The 15,000-nt window shown below is 41.0% G+C and overlaps 1 protein-coding gene across 3 annotated transcripts in view; it reads right to left on the bottom strand.

Annotated features, from left to right (window-relative positions):
• Positions 1 to 15,000, bottom strand: part of Ten-a (Teneurin-a transmembrane protein) — a 1,186,308-nt gene that overhangs the window by 369,423 nt on the left and 801,885 nt on the right. The gene's annotated exons all lie outside the window — the stretch shown is intronic.

Here is a 15,000-nt window from a genome sequence, read left to right as displayed (position 1 = left end):
AAAGACCTGTATGTAGTCACCTCTGAGTCTACGTTTTTTTAGGGAAAACAGATTCATATGTTTTAGTCGATTTTCAAATGATTTATTTTTGATATTTGGAATCAGTTTTGTGGCTCGCCGTTGTACTTTTTCCAGTATGTCAATGTCTTTAATGAGATTCGGTGACCATACGGAAACAGCATATTCCAAATGTGGACGAGCTAACGATTTATATAGCTTATTAATGAGTGGTGGACTTTTGAAATCAAAAGATCGCGCAATCAGTCCTAGAATCTTATTTGCTTTCTCAGAGGCTGAAATACACTGCTTGAATGATTTGAGATCGTTACTAATAATTACGCCGAGATCTTTTTCACTATCCACTTTTGTTAACGAATTTCCAAATAACTTGTAATCGTACTTACTGTTATTTTTACCTATGTGCATTACCTTGCATTTACTTGTGTTAAATTTCATTAGCCACTTTTCAGACCATTGCTGTAATTTATCTAAATATTCTTGAATATCTAATTGGTTTAAGTGATCATTTGCCATTCCGCACAGTTTTGTATCATCAGCAAAGAAATACTCCTCGCATCTTGTGTCTCTTGGTTTTCTTACTTTTTGCTCTCTCTCCTACTCCCCTTCCTTCATCTATCATTCAAAACAGAAGCCAATGGACCCGGGAAAGAAAGAACAAGAAGAAAAAAAAAAGACTAAATCGTGATTGGTCACAGCCGCAAGTACACACAAGGCCATGCAAAATGCGCCGACGAATAGGAAGCCAGGAAATGGGAGGTTCGTTGGTCGGTACGTAAACGTTCATGCCCGGGAGGGAATCGACAAGAATAAGTCCTTTTCTACGGTCTTGTGCTGGAGTCTACAGTGGTGACCGCATTATTTTTGGTATTTATCATTTCTATTTATCTGTCGAGAAAATGAATTTGTTTGTTGAAGAAGAATTGTAAATTTCATGTTGAGCTCTCTGGACGTATTTCGGTCTACAGCGGACCATCTTCGGATGTTTTCCTAGTGATAGTGAAACCGTGGTGGATTGTATAACTTCGGATTGCATCGTCTTGTAGGTGGTGGGCTGAGATCCTCTTCGAAAAGGGTGGTTGTTCATGGTGGGGCAGATACAAATAGTGGAAAGGCGACTGCAGCCACAAATGGTACAATTGTATCGATACACTAAGTTCACTCCTTACAGGATGCTTGTAGGAGGAAGGCGGATGATCTTGATTATGAGAGTCAAGGATCGCTATGTTTTTTACCAAATGATAAGATCTGGGGTTGCGGCCATGTTATTAGGCTTGAGGAGGTCTCGAATTACCTTATTTAGTGTATTTTGGTCGCATTTGTAAGCAGAGTACATGGAGTCTCTGTAGTAGAGTGAATTTTTTGGCATGCTGTCTTTATGATGTTATTCTTCCATAAAAGCATATTTACGATATTTTATTACTTTGTTCAATATATGTCTTGGTTAACCGTTACAAGTTAATATCTGGAATACTTGTGTTAGCACATTGTTGGTAGCCGTCCAGAAGCAGTGACTAAAGACTCTTACAAAAATTGTTGAGAAGTGCGGTGATCACTGTGGGGAGTCATTGCCGACAGTGAATGCTCCAGAAGCTGACCGGAGAAAATACCTTCCTCATGTAAACAAACAAATAGATAAATAAATAGATAAATAAATAAGTAAATAAATGAATGAATACATAAATGAATAAATAAAATAATGCTGTTACCTTTGTAGACCTGAACAGAACATGTATTGATAGCTGCCTTCTATCTTTATATATTAGATTTGTTTTAGAGATTTAAATGCAGTTACGAGTTTTACCGAGCTCAGATAACGCGATTCCTTGCGCACAGTCAAGTAAAATTATGTTACACTTTGTCTTTCATCTTCTAGTTAATTTCACTCAGACATGATTGTATTAATTCATAGTAACCTTGTTTATAGTCCTTTTCAGTGACTTGTTACATTCTGTGTTTTATTTTCTGGTTAATTCCACTCTAATATAAATATATCAGTTTATGATGATAATGTTCACAGCTTCTCTCAGTGACTAATATATTCCTTTATGCTCTAGTTAGTTTCATTCTGATATGAATTAATCATTTGTTAATATTTTTTCACAACCTATCTCAGTATTATGTATTACATTTCCTACTTAATTTCACCAAGATATGAAAGCATCATACATTAAGGATTATGTATCTGTCTCTCGGTGATTGTATATGGTCAACTTACAAATGAAGTTTAGATCATGAGAGTAAAAAGGTTCACAACTAAATTTGAGTTTATCTACAATCTTGTGAGTATTGTAGGTTAATCGTGCTTCTTTTGAGACGAATCACATTATGTATAATCATCATTCACCGCACATAAAGGCTATTATGTTTCACACTGAAATCATCAATGCACGAAAGGAATAATGATCTTAATTATCCTCAGACTAATTATATTTCGTGTAGACTTGATCCATAGTAGTTATAAGTCCAACACGCATAAATGCAAAAAAAAATTACCTACATTATATGAATAATATCGATCCATATTAAAAACGGGGAGAACATTATCACTAAAGGTTGACCACGTCTTTAATTTCCCAGCCAACGTGTCCTAAAGACTATGCTATTCACATAATATTATATTATCCATGAGGATAGAAACGCTGGTGATATGTCGTCCATCTACCCACTATTGACATCACCCCGGAATCAAACTAACCTAACTCGTGCTAAATGTGTTCGTCTCGTTTCTACTTAACTAATAAGCTTCGCATGCACGACGAACAGTAGTTTGCATAGAGCAAACTAACTCGCGTGTGCACCAAATAGCCTTTATCTTTTCAAAGGATCTGTTCCTTTTCAAACAAGCTTAATTAGAATGAAGCAAGGCATACCTGTGATGAGATATCCTCTTTAAAATAATGAGGTCACGTAATGAAGTGAAATGCGTACATAGTTTATATAGTGTCTTCACACTCCACCTTTCGATTACGTAGCTGTCCATAACAATATTCACCATTGCGAAATCGAACGTCTGAGCAGATTGCAAGACACATAGGGGATGGTAGAAGAATTCGTTTCAGAGATTACTTTCTGTGTGGGTACTTTCCATAACCTATAAAAGTGTAGTAAATAAAGATCCTGCGCGTAGAGCCTAGATACACCTCTAGACAAGGGGTAACGCCTTCCTTGCTTAATAATTTCTAGGATATCAGGATTTTCTTTTTAATAAATGTAGGATTTTTTTTTTTTTTTTTTTTTTTTTTAAAGCTTAGAGGAACCCTTTTTTTCGTGGTTCGTGGGGCTGGATATACCCGCCCGGACCTCATCCTTGCAGGTGGTTCAGAACAGTTCATACATGACCGCAGAAGGCGCTGGCCACAGTATGCCACTCTCAGGAGGGGCAGCACCCGGAGGAGGCTGAGGTCGACTCGGAAGGGGATCCGGTGAGATGCCGTGCCACGCCGTCCGAGCCTTGATCACACAAAGTGTGACACCGCGTGTATCAAACTGTGACCAAGCTTCCCAGCCGTAACACTAAAACGATACGAAACCTGACCCGACTCATCAGACAATAGCCTGGAACCTGGAGCCAGGAAAGGCGCCGGACAATGTAACCTCAACATCAAACACCTCCATTTAAGATCATTACATTAGCCAACACAGCTGCTGAAGAAAGCATGACCACCACATCTGTTAATTCTCGCCATGGTTCAGCTTGAATGCAACGCAATAGCACTGGACCATAATTACTGATGTATATAAGAAAGACGGAATGTAGGTACAAGTCCTGTGTGCTTTGAATTTCCAAAATCATATAGTTTCCCGAATGACCTTTGATCTCTCTGGGTCAACGCACTTCCCCCCCCCCGCCAGTCTGCAGCCAGCAGACTTAATTATCACCTATACTAGTTTTACTTGGACTTTCACACAGACCAAAACCACGAGAGAGATACAAAATAAACTGCCATGTCACCATACAACGGCATAGCAACCGTTCTTTGCAAGCGCACACTTTACATATTTCGCCAAGCCGAGGGCCTGGCAGCTTCATTCAGCTGAGTAATAGACCCCCACCACTTGTTTAGGGTCTCAATTTGACCGAAACCTAAATCAACCTAAGGTCTTCTTTTCTGGTGATTGAAATCCTCCGGCGTTTTTTGACACAACAAAATCTACACGCTGCATCAGGGCGGGGAATGACACGACTCATTAAAACTACTGCCTGCTCCTCCCTACAAATGTCGCCGCCCTTGAAACATCAGGACCCTTACCCTCCACTTCATCAACTTCGTCACTGCGTTAACAAGCTGCCCTCAGAACCCTTACACGCCCAAATGAGCCCTTTGGCCCTGCGCTCCTGAAACGCGTGGACCAACCAAGGCAGAACTTGTGATAATGGAAAGCCGGAAGAACTTTTTTTTTTTTCAGGTATGTGACATTAGAGTCGAAATCTTCATATCAAGATCACTTTTTTCTTGTCTGCTTTACATACAATGCCGTGTTTTTAGTTTACCAGAGTAATCTTGATAAACGTGTTTTTACTTTACATTTTTCTTTCTGATACATGAAATTACAAGGAAAAATTATATATTACATTCCTCTTAATCATGTCTCCTTTATATGCACGGCCTTCTCTTTCTAATTCTCCATGATAAGAAAGCTAAGTTTTTTTTTTTTAGTTTATCCATTATTTGAGTATGTTTGCGCGTATCTTTCCAGTATGATATGACAGGAAATATATTTTTTTCTTTATTCTTTGTATCTTTTTTTGTGCTGGGTCGAGGGTCAATACCTTTACGTTGCCATCATGCAACGTTGATGGGTTGCTTCAACGTTATATCTATTTTTCTTTATTTTTTCTTTCTGTGTATGTAAAGCCGAACTCTTCGCTCCCCTTTCGATAATGTGATTACGTTTACGCAGCGTTCTTTTTTACTGGGATTTTTGTGGTTTCTTCACCTGTGCTACACATGCTTGTAAACATCACCCTACACAACTGACTCTACTCAATCAGAGTTCCCTATACAAACCACACATCTCAGAAACTGGCAACAGCCATCAGCCGGGTAGACAGATCTCTTGAAACCACGGGCTTAGTTCGGGGATCGAGTGCCGACCTACAGGGTCGCATCCCCAGTAATAGGAAGGAACGATGAAAACTGTGTTCGGGTGACGAGCTTCTCTGTTGTATACACAGCAGCACTAATATCTGTATGGTTATCCAGAATACGATGATATATATATATTTTTTTTTCAAAACCCAGCACATCTTATCATCTTATAAGATATTTTGTAGTGGTTTTGGTGTTCGTTCTTACTTACAGATCCTCTTCATTCCATCAAACCCCCACCCCAAAAAAAAAAAATTTATAAATAAACTAAGATAATCCCATCCCCTTACGATTGACATTCCATATTTACAACTAACAGACCAAATGGCCAACGTGCTCACAATCCCGTCACAATCACCACCAACACCATCTATATTCCAATCACCACCATTATCATCACCGCAGCTGTCGTCGCTATACATTTACCATAGATTTACATATAGGATCCATACGAGTAGCCCGTTATTTTCACCCTCCACTGCATTCCATCACTATCAAATAGAACTCTTCCATTAGTTTCATCACCACCACAACTCACTACTCACCAATCCTGCACCACCTATCACGGTGAGTCAATCGACAGCCTAAAGCGGTCGTGTTGTATTGGATTCTCTGACTTCCGACGCAGCGCGACGGGTCGCGGCGCTGAGCGCGCGCGTGGCGAGCCAATCCACCTGTCAGCCTGTCTACCGGCCAGCCAGTTGACGGACATCGCGCCAGTACACGCAGGTGCAGTATTAAAATCGACCCGTTCACTTCTCCGACATGTTATTTTTAATCAATTGTGGCAGCCGGCGATGATTTCATTCTGTCGGGGGGAGGACTCTACAGCTGAACAGTCTCGCTAAAAAAAAAGCACAGTCAGAACGAGACCTTCGCTACAGTTGAATAAAATCCCCTGTTGCCGCGCCCACAGCTACACAGCGCGCCAGGGAGTGGAATATATTAACTCGAATAAATGTCTACGGCTTCACACGGATGTCCGACCGACGACCAATTCCGTGATTGCCTATGACGCAACATGACGTTACACACAATGTTGTACTGAACATTTCGTAATAATATGCAAATGGGCTGTTGCAAGTATGGGGGAATGGAAGATGGGAGGATGGGAGGAGGAGAGGAGAGGAGAGTGGGAAGCTGCGAGGACGGGAGGAGGAGAGAAGAGGAGAATGGAAAGCTGGGAGGTTGGACGGGACTTCGGTGAAAGGATCTACAGTGCTCGGAAGCATAAAGGGAGCCAAACAGGGCTAAATCTAGGCCAGTGCGAAATGAGAGAGATAACGTATATCATGATAACTGGATACAAAAGTCGGGATCACAAATCAATAAAAAGTCATTCGTTATTGTGAATAGAAAAATAAACAAAAAAGTTAAAGTTCTGAGGCATGACAGAGCACGAGAGGATCTGTGTTTGTGTGTATTTGTGTGTGTGCGTGTGTGTGTGTGTGTGTGTGTGTGTGTGTGTGTGTGTGTGTGTGTGTGTGTGTGTGTGTGTGTGTGTGTGTGTGTGTGTGTGTGTGTGTGTGTGTGTGTGTGCATGAGTGTGTGTGTTCGTATGTGGTCGTGCGTGTATGTGTGAGTGCTGCATGTGTGTGTATGTTCGTATGTGGTCGTGCGTGTATGTGTGAGTGTATGCGTATCTATGTGTGCATGTGTGAATGTATCTTATGTGCATGTATGAATGGATGAATGCGTGCTTGTGTGTATGTACGCATGTCTGAATCAGTGCCTATGTGGATGTGTACGTGCGTGTATTATGTATGCGTGATGTATATTCACCCAGTTACATGCAATTTATATTCCAATTTGGTAGAAACTCTAAACGATCTGGGTACATGTCACCTTTTTGCATATGGTCAACTACCTTGGCATCTAAAAAGAAACTGAGAATACAATATTTACTTAATTTTAGAATGTATTTACAGTGCTCTCTAAAGATTTCGTTCAGGATGTAGCATACATCGTGATTTACAATTAGCCATCTTGCCAAATCAGCCTTGGTATATGGCTTTCTGAATCAAAGTGTTGGATTCATTTGCACTGTCGCACTGCTCTCTCTCTCATTTCCATTTATGTGCCATTTGATTTTTTTAATACTCTGTATATAGTAAAAGAAGATATAAAGTACAATGAGTATCACTTTTTACGGTCATAACAACGATTTGAATAAATTCTATGATACGTGGCATCAGCGCTTTTTCCCCTTCATGTTGCCACCCCGAGGTGTCACAGGGGAGACAAGCGGGATGGGGTACAGGTAATCGTTGTTATAATCCTAAAAAGTTATTCTCATTGTACAATACAGCTTCATTTATTATGTACATAATTAAAAAAAAAATAGCACAGAGATGGGAAATAAGAATGAGGGGCATATGCTAAGGGTGATTTAGCACGAAGTATGCCACATCCTAAACGGACTTCTTGAAGCGCACAGACTATGGACTTCACTCTTACCACACCCAATCTTATTCTGTCTAAATAAGGCAATTTTATTCAACTCATGGAGTTATGGTATGAACTTACACCCTATGGTCTCGAGTCCAACCTACTGTGGTTCAGGAACTTTAACTTGATGTTCCTTGAAAAAGGGCTGCTGCTTCAGTCTTCAATCAAAACAAGACTTTCCTTGCTACAGCTTATATTGTTCACAAACTTTATATAGAACCAACAGCAGCTTCCAAAATTCCTTAACACCTGTGTATCTAACTTAAAGAAAAAAAAAATACCGTGAAAATTATCTCTCTTTCTGTCTATCTATCATTTGTATCCTCAGATACCCAGCCCAAGTCCTACTCAATCGCTCTCGAACTTGTAGCGCTGAATCACTTGGAGCCACATCAACGAAGTGTATCTTAACTTCGAACGTTGCATGAGGGAAACCCAACTTCATACAACGTTGGTCTGAAGTCACTGATGACGTCAGTAAGCGTACCAGGTGACCAACTTCACTGTAACAATGACTTCATGTGAATCGTGTTACTACGGACACCCAAATGTGACCCATGAAAGCAGAAAACTGCAAAAATGCTATTTCATTTACAAAAAATATTTTCACATTAAGAAAGCTACTGTATATTAAAATATATCAAGTACTCAACAACTAAAGATACACAGGTATTTGCTCAATGGGTATATCATAGGTAAAATATATATGTGCCCACGAAATGTACGCTTTCCTAGGACCTTCCCCCAGTCCCTACCAGACCTCCCAAATCTCTCTTGCTCCTCCCTCGCACTCTTAGCTATTCCCATTCACCCGTGGCTCCTAGTCCCAAACCTGGGGAACCCAAATTGAAATACCTGCCACGGTTAATGGACTGGGCGGCCGAAGCTTTGCAAATAATGCGATGGCGTTTTTATATTATCGAAAACTTCATTGTCCATGGCCTTATTGTTATTCCTGGTGGGACCACGAGGGTGGGGGTGGGGGTGGGGGGGGGTGAAAGGATGGTGGGGGGGGGGAATGGACGAGAGGGCCCTGGGAGGAGGAAACGTGGGAGGGGAGATGCTTCCAAGGGGAGGAAAGAGAATAAAAGAGAAAAGAGGTGGAGTGGAAAGAATATTTCCCGAAAAAGAGAGAATAAAAATACACAAGTGATGATGCATACAAAAAAATAAAATAAAATAAAATAAAATGGACAGAGGTAGAGATGGAGAAAATAAAGGATGAGAGAGATAGATAGAGAGATAAAGATGTAGAGAGATATGTAGACATGGATAAATTGATAGATCGATAAATAGAGAGATATATGGATAGATAGACAGACAGATAGATAGACAGATAGACAGATGGATAGAGAGATAGATAAACAGATAGACACACACACACACACACAAACATACACATTCACACACACACACACACACACATACAGAGAGAGAGAGAGAGAGAGAGAGAGAGAGAGAGAGAGAGAGAGAGAGAGAGAGAGAGAGAGAGAGAGAGAGAGAGAGAGAGAGAGAGAAAGAGAGAGAGAGCTAACAAGAGTGTTGCAAATGCTTCATTCACGATTTAATATTATTATTGAAAACCTTTCTGGCGAGCGTTTTATTGTCATTCCTAAGAGGCCAGAGAGAGGAGGTGCAGGACAGGAGGTGAAGGAGGAAGAGGAAGAGGAAGAGGAGGTTGAAGTAAGGGAAGATGAGAAGAAGGAGGAGGAAGAGGAGGAGGAGAGGAGGAAGAAGAGGAGGGATATGTAGAGGAGGGAGAGGTAAAAGAGGAGAAGGGGAGGAGAAATTTGACAAAATGAAAGTAGAAAAAGAGGGTTAGGAAAAGGTTGTACAAACAGAAAAATGATAATAAGAAAATGAAAAAGAAGAAGAAGAAGAAGAAGAAGAAGAAGAAAAAGAAGAAGAGGAGGTGGTAGAGGAGACGAGGTGGGGGAACAAGAAGCTCTGGAATTAAGTTGTCATCTTGGTACTTTTATGAGATGCCTATACTGCATTGTTGTGTACAGACGGTGATGGAGCACAAGCCACGAGGATGTGGGGTGGAGGTGGAGGTGGAGGTGGTAGTAGATGTGGAGGTGGAATGAGTGGGGGCGGGGGGGAGAGAAGAGGGATTGGGTGAGGGAGCGGTAGGGGCGCTCGGGGCCACAAATAATGCATTGGCGTCCCCATAGCGCTGTCGGAAACCTTGTTGTCGACCAGAGCATTGTCATTCATTGGGAAAAGGGAGGGAGAGGAAGGGAGGGGGATGGGGAGTTGAAGGGAGATGAGGTGGCTGCAGGAGGGGGAGGAAAAGCGGGAGAGGAAGGGGGGAAGGGAAAAGAGGAGGGAAGGGGAAGAAAAAAGGAGATACAGAGGAGTGTAGGAGGAGAGAGGGAGGGGAGGAAGAAGAAAGGAGGGACAGAGGAGAAGAAAAAGAACGGGGGAGGAGGAGGAGTGGCGGGGGAAAGTGAGAGGAAGGGGGAAGTATACAGAATGAGAAGGGAGATGGAGAAAAAGAAGTTGAAGAAGGGGAGAAGGAGATTAGAGGAGGGGAGGGGAAAGGAAGGGTGGGAGGAAGAGGGGAAGAAGGGGGAGGAAGGAAAGAGATGGAGGAGAAGGAGGAGGAGGAGAGAGAGGAGGAGGAAGAGGAGAAGGTGGAGGAGGTGAAGCAGATGAGGGAGGGGGAGGAAGGGGAGGATAGAGGAGGAGGGTGCAGAGTGGGAGGAGTGGGAGAAAGGGGAGTTGGGGAGAAGGAAGAGGAAGGTGTAGGAGTGGGAGGAGGTGGAGAAAGGATGGGAGGGAGAAGAGGTGAAGGTGAGAGAGTATGGGGAGGAGTGGGAGAAAGAGGAGGAGACGGAGGAGTGGGAGAAGGGAGGCGAGGGAGAAGGAGGTGAAGGTGAGGGAGGAAGGGGGGGAGAGGGAGTGGGAGAACGGGGAGGGACGCGAACGGTGGTTGGGGGGGGAGTTGGGTGGGTCGATGACTGAAGGTTCTGCGGGGCTGGAAAATGAGAAGAGGGGAAGAAAGAGGGGACGTGGGGGGGCATAAAAAAGGAAGAATAAAGTAGATAATCAGAAACAGAGAGAAACGGAGAGAAGGAAAGTCTGCTGAAGTGACAATGGAACAAAGGAGGAAGTGGGGTGGGAGAGAGGAAGAGGATGAAAAGGAGTGGAATAGGAATGAGAGTGTAATAAATCTTTCATATATGGAGGATATGAATAAAAAGAAGAGGAGACCGGAGTGGGGCATGAAGATGAAGGATAAGAGGAAGAGGAGGACTTACGCCAGAGATCGGAGAGCGACAAAGGACTTGTTAAAGAGATAGATAGACAGATAGATTGATAGATAAAGAGAGAGGGAGATAAAAAAAAGAGAGAGATAAAGAAGAGAGAGAGAGAGAGAGAGAGAGAGAGAGAGAGAGAGAGAGAGAGAGAGAGAGAGAGAGAGAGAGAGAGTGAGTGAGTGAGTGAGTGAGAGAGAGAGAAAGAGAGACAGAGACACACACACACACACACATAGAGAGAGAGAGAGAGAGAGAGAGAGAGAGAGAGAGAGAGAGAGAGAGAGAGAGAGAGAGAGAGAGAGAGAGAGAGAGAGAGAGAGAGAGAGAGAGAGAGAGAGTGGGGTGAGAGGGAGGCATAAAAAGTGGTAATGACGACGGCAAATATTCTATTTCTCGTTTTGACATCTGCCTTCTTTTTCATTTACATTTTTGACTCACACCCTCCACTCTATTTTTTTTATTTTTTTTATTTATCTTTATTTTATTTTTATTTTATTTTATTATTATTATTATTATTATTATTTTGCTAATATTTCCGTCTCCACTCCCATTGAAATAAAACTGAAACTTTTCCTACTGCCCAAGGACTCTTTAGTACTGGGTAAACAGTATTGGGAAATAAAACAAAATTTGGGGCTACTGAGACTGGTAGATGTGAAAAAAAAAAACGTCGGCGGTGGGAGCGAGAAAATCTAAGAAGAGAAAGAATTCCTCTGGAGATGGACAAAGACAAAATGAAGAAGAAAGAAATACGATAACTGAGGAATGAGTAAGTAAATAAAAGGTGAGTGCACTAAATTTATATGTATATATATATATATATACATATATATATATATATATATATATATATATATATATATATATATATATATATATATATATATCAAGGACTACTATTACACAGGACGTGCGCACCCAGATCCCTGGGTCCGCTAGCGGAGGCCATTGCTTTCTTTGTAACCTAACATTTTATATTGGACAAATATATCAAAACTAGAAACCTAACATTGTATATAGGACAAATATATCAACTATTGACTTATTCAATGCAGTATAAGTTAATATAAACCTTTATAGTGAAATAAGAAACTATTTTTAAGGCACTGTTATGCTTTGAAATGCCAATTTTAGCCGGACTTAACAGGTATTATTGTATGAGGTTAGTGGACACCAGGGTTGGCGATTTTTTTTTTTTTTTTTTTTTATCTTTTTAAAAAATATAAAAAATCGATTTTTTTTATTTAAATCAGATTTATTTGTTTTAAATAGATTTTTTTTATAGATTTTAAATATTGTGGGATTGCTATCTGATATGTGATGTGATTGCTAAAGGACATTTTTAGCATATCAATATAAGGAGCAGTGTTATATAGACTTGCCACAAGTATACAAGGAACGGCATAAGCCTACATGTAGTATATATCACTGTGCAGCCCACAACAAGTTTCAACAAGATTCTTGTTGAAACTTGTTCTAGGTAAGCAGCTTCTCACTAAGTCAGTTGCTGCTTTGGAATCAACCAGGAAGGATGTCTTCTGGACCTGGCAGAGTGGTTCCTTCAGGCAGAAAAAATTATCCTGTCTGGAATTATTTTGAAAAACTACCAACAACTTCTGGCAAAGGGTACCGAGCTAAATGCAAAGACTGCAGCCAGGAACTACAGGACATTGTGTCAAGATTAAAATCTCACAGAGATAAATGCCGAGGTCAGCCACAGCATACAGAAGAAGAAATTGATGACCCAGGTAAATAATTTTACTTATATTGTGTGCATTTCTCCATTTTCATACGCAACTATATAAATTTGGTGAACAATGGAGAGCATGTGCAATAAAAATGTGAAGGCCTAAAGAGATGATACTTCAACTTTATTACTTCTAAATTTGGGTAATGACTATATCACTATAATATACTGTATCCACTCAACTTTGGGGCCTAGATGATTGTTATTCATTTCATTCAACATTGTGTAATATATTTCATAGGTTCCATTGGAATTCAGCCCACATGGGATTCAGCCCAACTAACCCATTATTTTTAGTGAATTTAAAAGTGGACTGAATCCTGTGTGGGCTGAATTCCAAGCCCACCTATTTCATATCCTGTTGATTATTTCCAAATAATTTAGTGGCTTGTGTGAATATGATCATTATCTAAAAAAATAACTACTGTACTCAAAAGTAGCCTAAATCACACTGTATTCATTCATTTATTTATTCATTTATAAATTATGCAATATGCTAAAATTTTCTGTTTCCATTTCAGGATCTGTATCAACAGCTTCAATCCCTTCATCATCGGCTCCACTTGAATTATCTGCAAACCTGACTCCACCATTAAAAAGGTCACTATCAGACTCCTCCACAGGCGCCACTTCTGCTAAATCATTTTCATCTAAAAGAAAGTCATCAACATCTCTGGACAGATTTATCATAAAAACTTCAGCCTCTTTTAAGGAAAATCTCGACAAAGAAGTTGCAAGAATTATATTTTCTACAAATTCACCATTTCGTCTTGTTTAGCATCCTCAGTTTCCCAAGTTGGTTCAGAACCTGAGGCCAGGTTATATTCCTCCATCCAGATAAGATATTGCTGATAAGTACTTGGATCTTGTGTATGAAAAGGAATATAAAAAGTGTGCAGATGACCTGAATAATGAAACTGTATATCTTTCAACTGATGGGTTGTCCACCATCCATAATGAGCGCATAATATGTGTCACTCTAACAACATCCACTGGTCAGATTTATTTAGTTGACACAAAAGACACATCAGGGACATCTCACACTGCTGAATATCTTCTACAACTTGTACAAAATTCGATTAATAAGGGTGAACAAGATTTTGGTTGTCACATTGGAAGTGTTGTGACAGACAACGCAGCAAATGTCACCAAGATGAGAAAACTCTTGGAGGAATCGAGTGAACTTGAGCATACCGTCCTCACATACGGCTTATACCGTTCCTTGTATACTTGTGGCGTGATGGTGAGGGTGAGGGAGAGGATGAGGATAATGGTGGAGGTGATGGTGATGGTGATGGTGATGGTGATGGTGATGGTGAGAAAGAGGGAGAGTCTGGAGGTGATAAGGATAGCGACAACATTATTGTTATTATTAATTATACTTATATCTAATCTTATTAGTAAAGCTAATCATGAAGAGGATAATTTTAATGAACATATGAAGGGGAAAACGAAGGGATGAAGAGAGGCAGCAGAAGATGGAGGTCAAGAGGAAGAGAAAGAGGAAGAGTAGTAACAGGTTAAGGAAGAAAAGAAAGACAAGGAGGAGGAGGAAGAGGAAGAGATGAAAGCGGATGGAAAGGAGGAAGCGTATGGGGAAGAGGTGAAGGGAGAGGAGGAAGAGTAGCAAAAGGAGGAGGAGGAGGAGGAAAAGAAGTAGGAGCGGGAGAAAAGGACAGGAGGAAGAGGAGGGAGAAGATCATGAATACGAGGAAGACGAGGAGAAGGAGGATGAGGGTGATAAGTATACGTGGACTAGGAGAAGGAGAGGGAATACGAAGAATAAGAGGAGAGGGAGCAAGAGAGGGAGAAGAGGGAGGAGGAGGAACATGAGGAGAGGAGAAGGAGGGGGGGAGTGAAGGCGAAGAAGAGGGGGGAGAGAGGGGGAAAGATAGGGAAGGCGAGAGAGTGAGGAGAACAAGGAGAACGAGAAGGAGGAGGAGAATAATGGGATGAGAAGGATGGGTAGGAGGAGAAAGAAAAGGAGAAGAAAGATGAGGAGTAGGACGAGGAGGAGAAAGATGAAGAGGAGGAGGAGAAAGATGATGATGATGATGAGGAGGAGGAGGAGGAGGAGGAGGAAGAGAAGGTGTAGAAGTAGGAAACGATAAATAAAAGCATAAGAAGAACGAAACAGATATGTCTAATCCTGATGATGGGAAAGTCAATAACCAAGGCTCGTAGTAGTATATCACAGCTGTTAAAACATGACAGCCGTACACCATCTCATATTCATCACCATTTATCATTTCTGTAATGATCAGTTTCGCTGGAGCCAAGGTACGGAGCTGTTTTTCACATTAGCTTCTTCTTCTTCTTCTTCTTCGTCTTTTTTTTTGGGGGGGTGAGGGGGGAGAGTTATGGTTGCAACTCTACAAGTTAACTTCAAAGTAATGTCGTAACACATTCGTAAAATTCAACAAGAACCCAC

Source organism: Oratosquilla oratoria, chromosome 23 (assembly GCF_046742065.1).
Source record: "Oratosquilla oratoria isolate Oo_2021 chromosome 23, ASM4674206v1, whole genome shotgun sequence".
NCBI classification, from domain to species: Eukaryota; Metazoa; Arthropoda; class Malacostraca; order Stomatopoda; family Squillidae; genus Oratosquilla; species Oratosquilla oratoria.
This window is presented reverse-complemented; position numbering and strand designations above follow the sequence as displayed.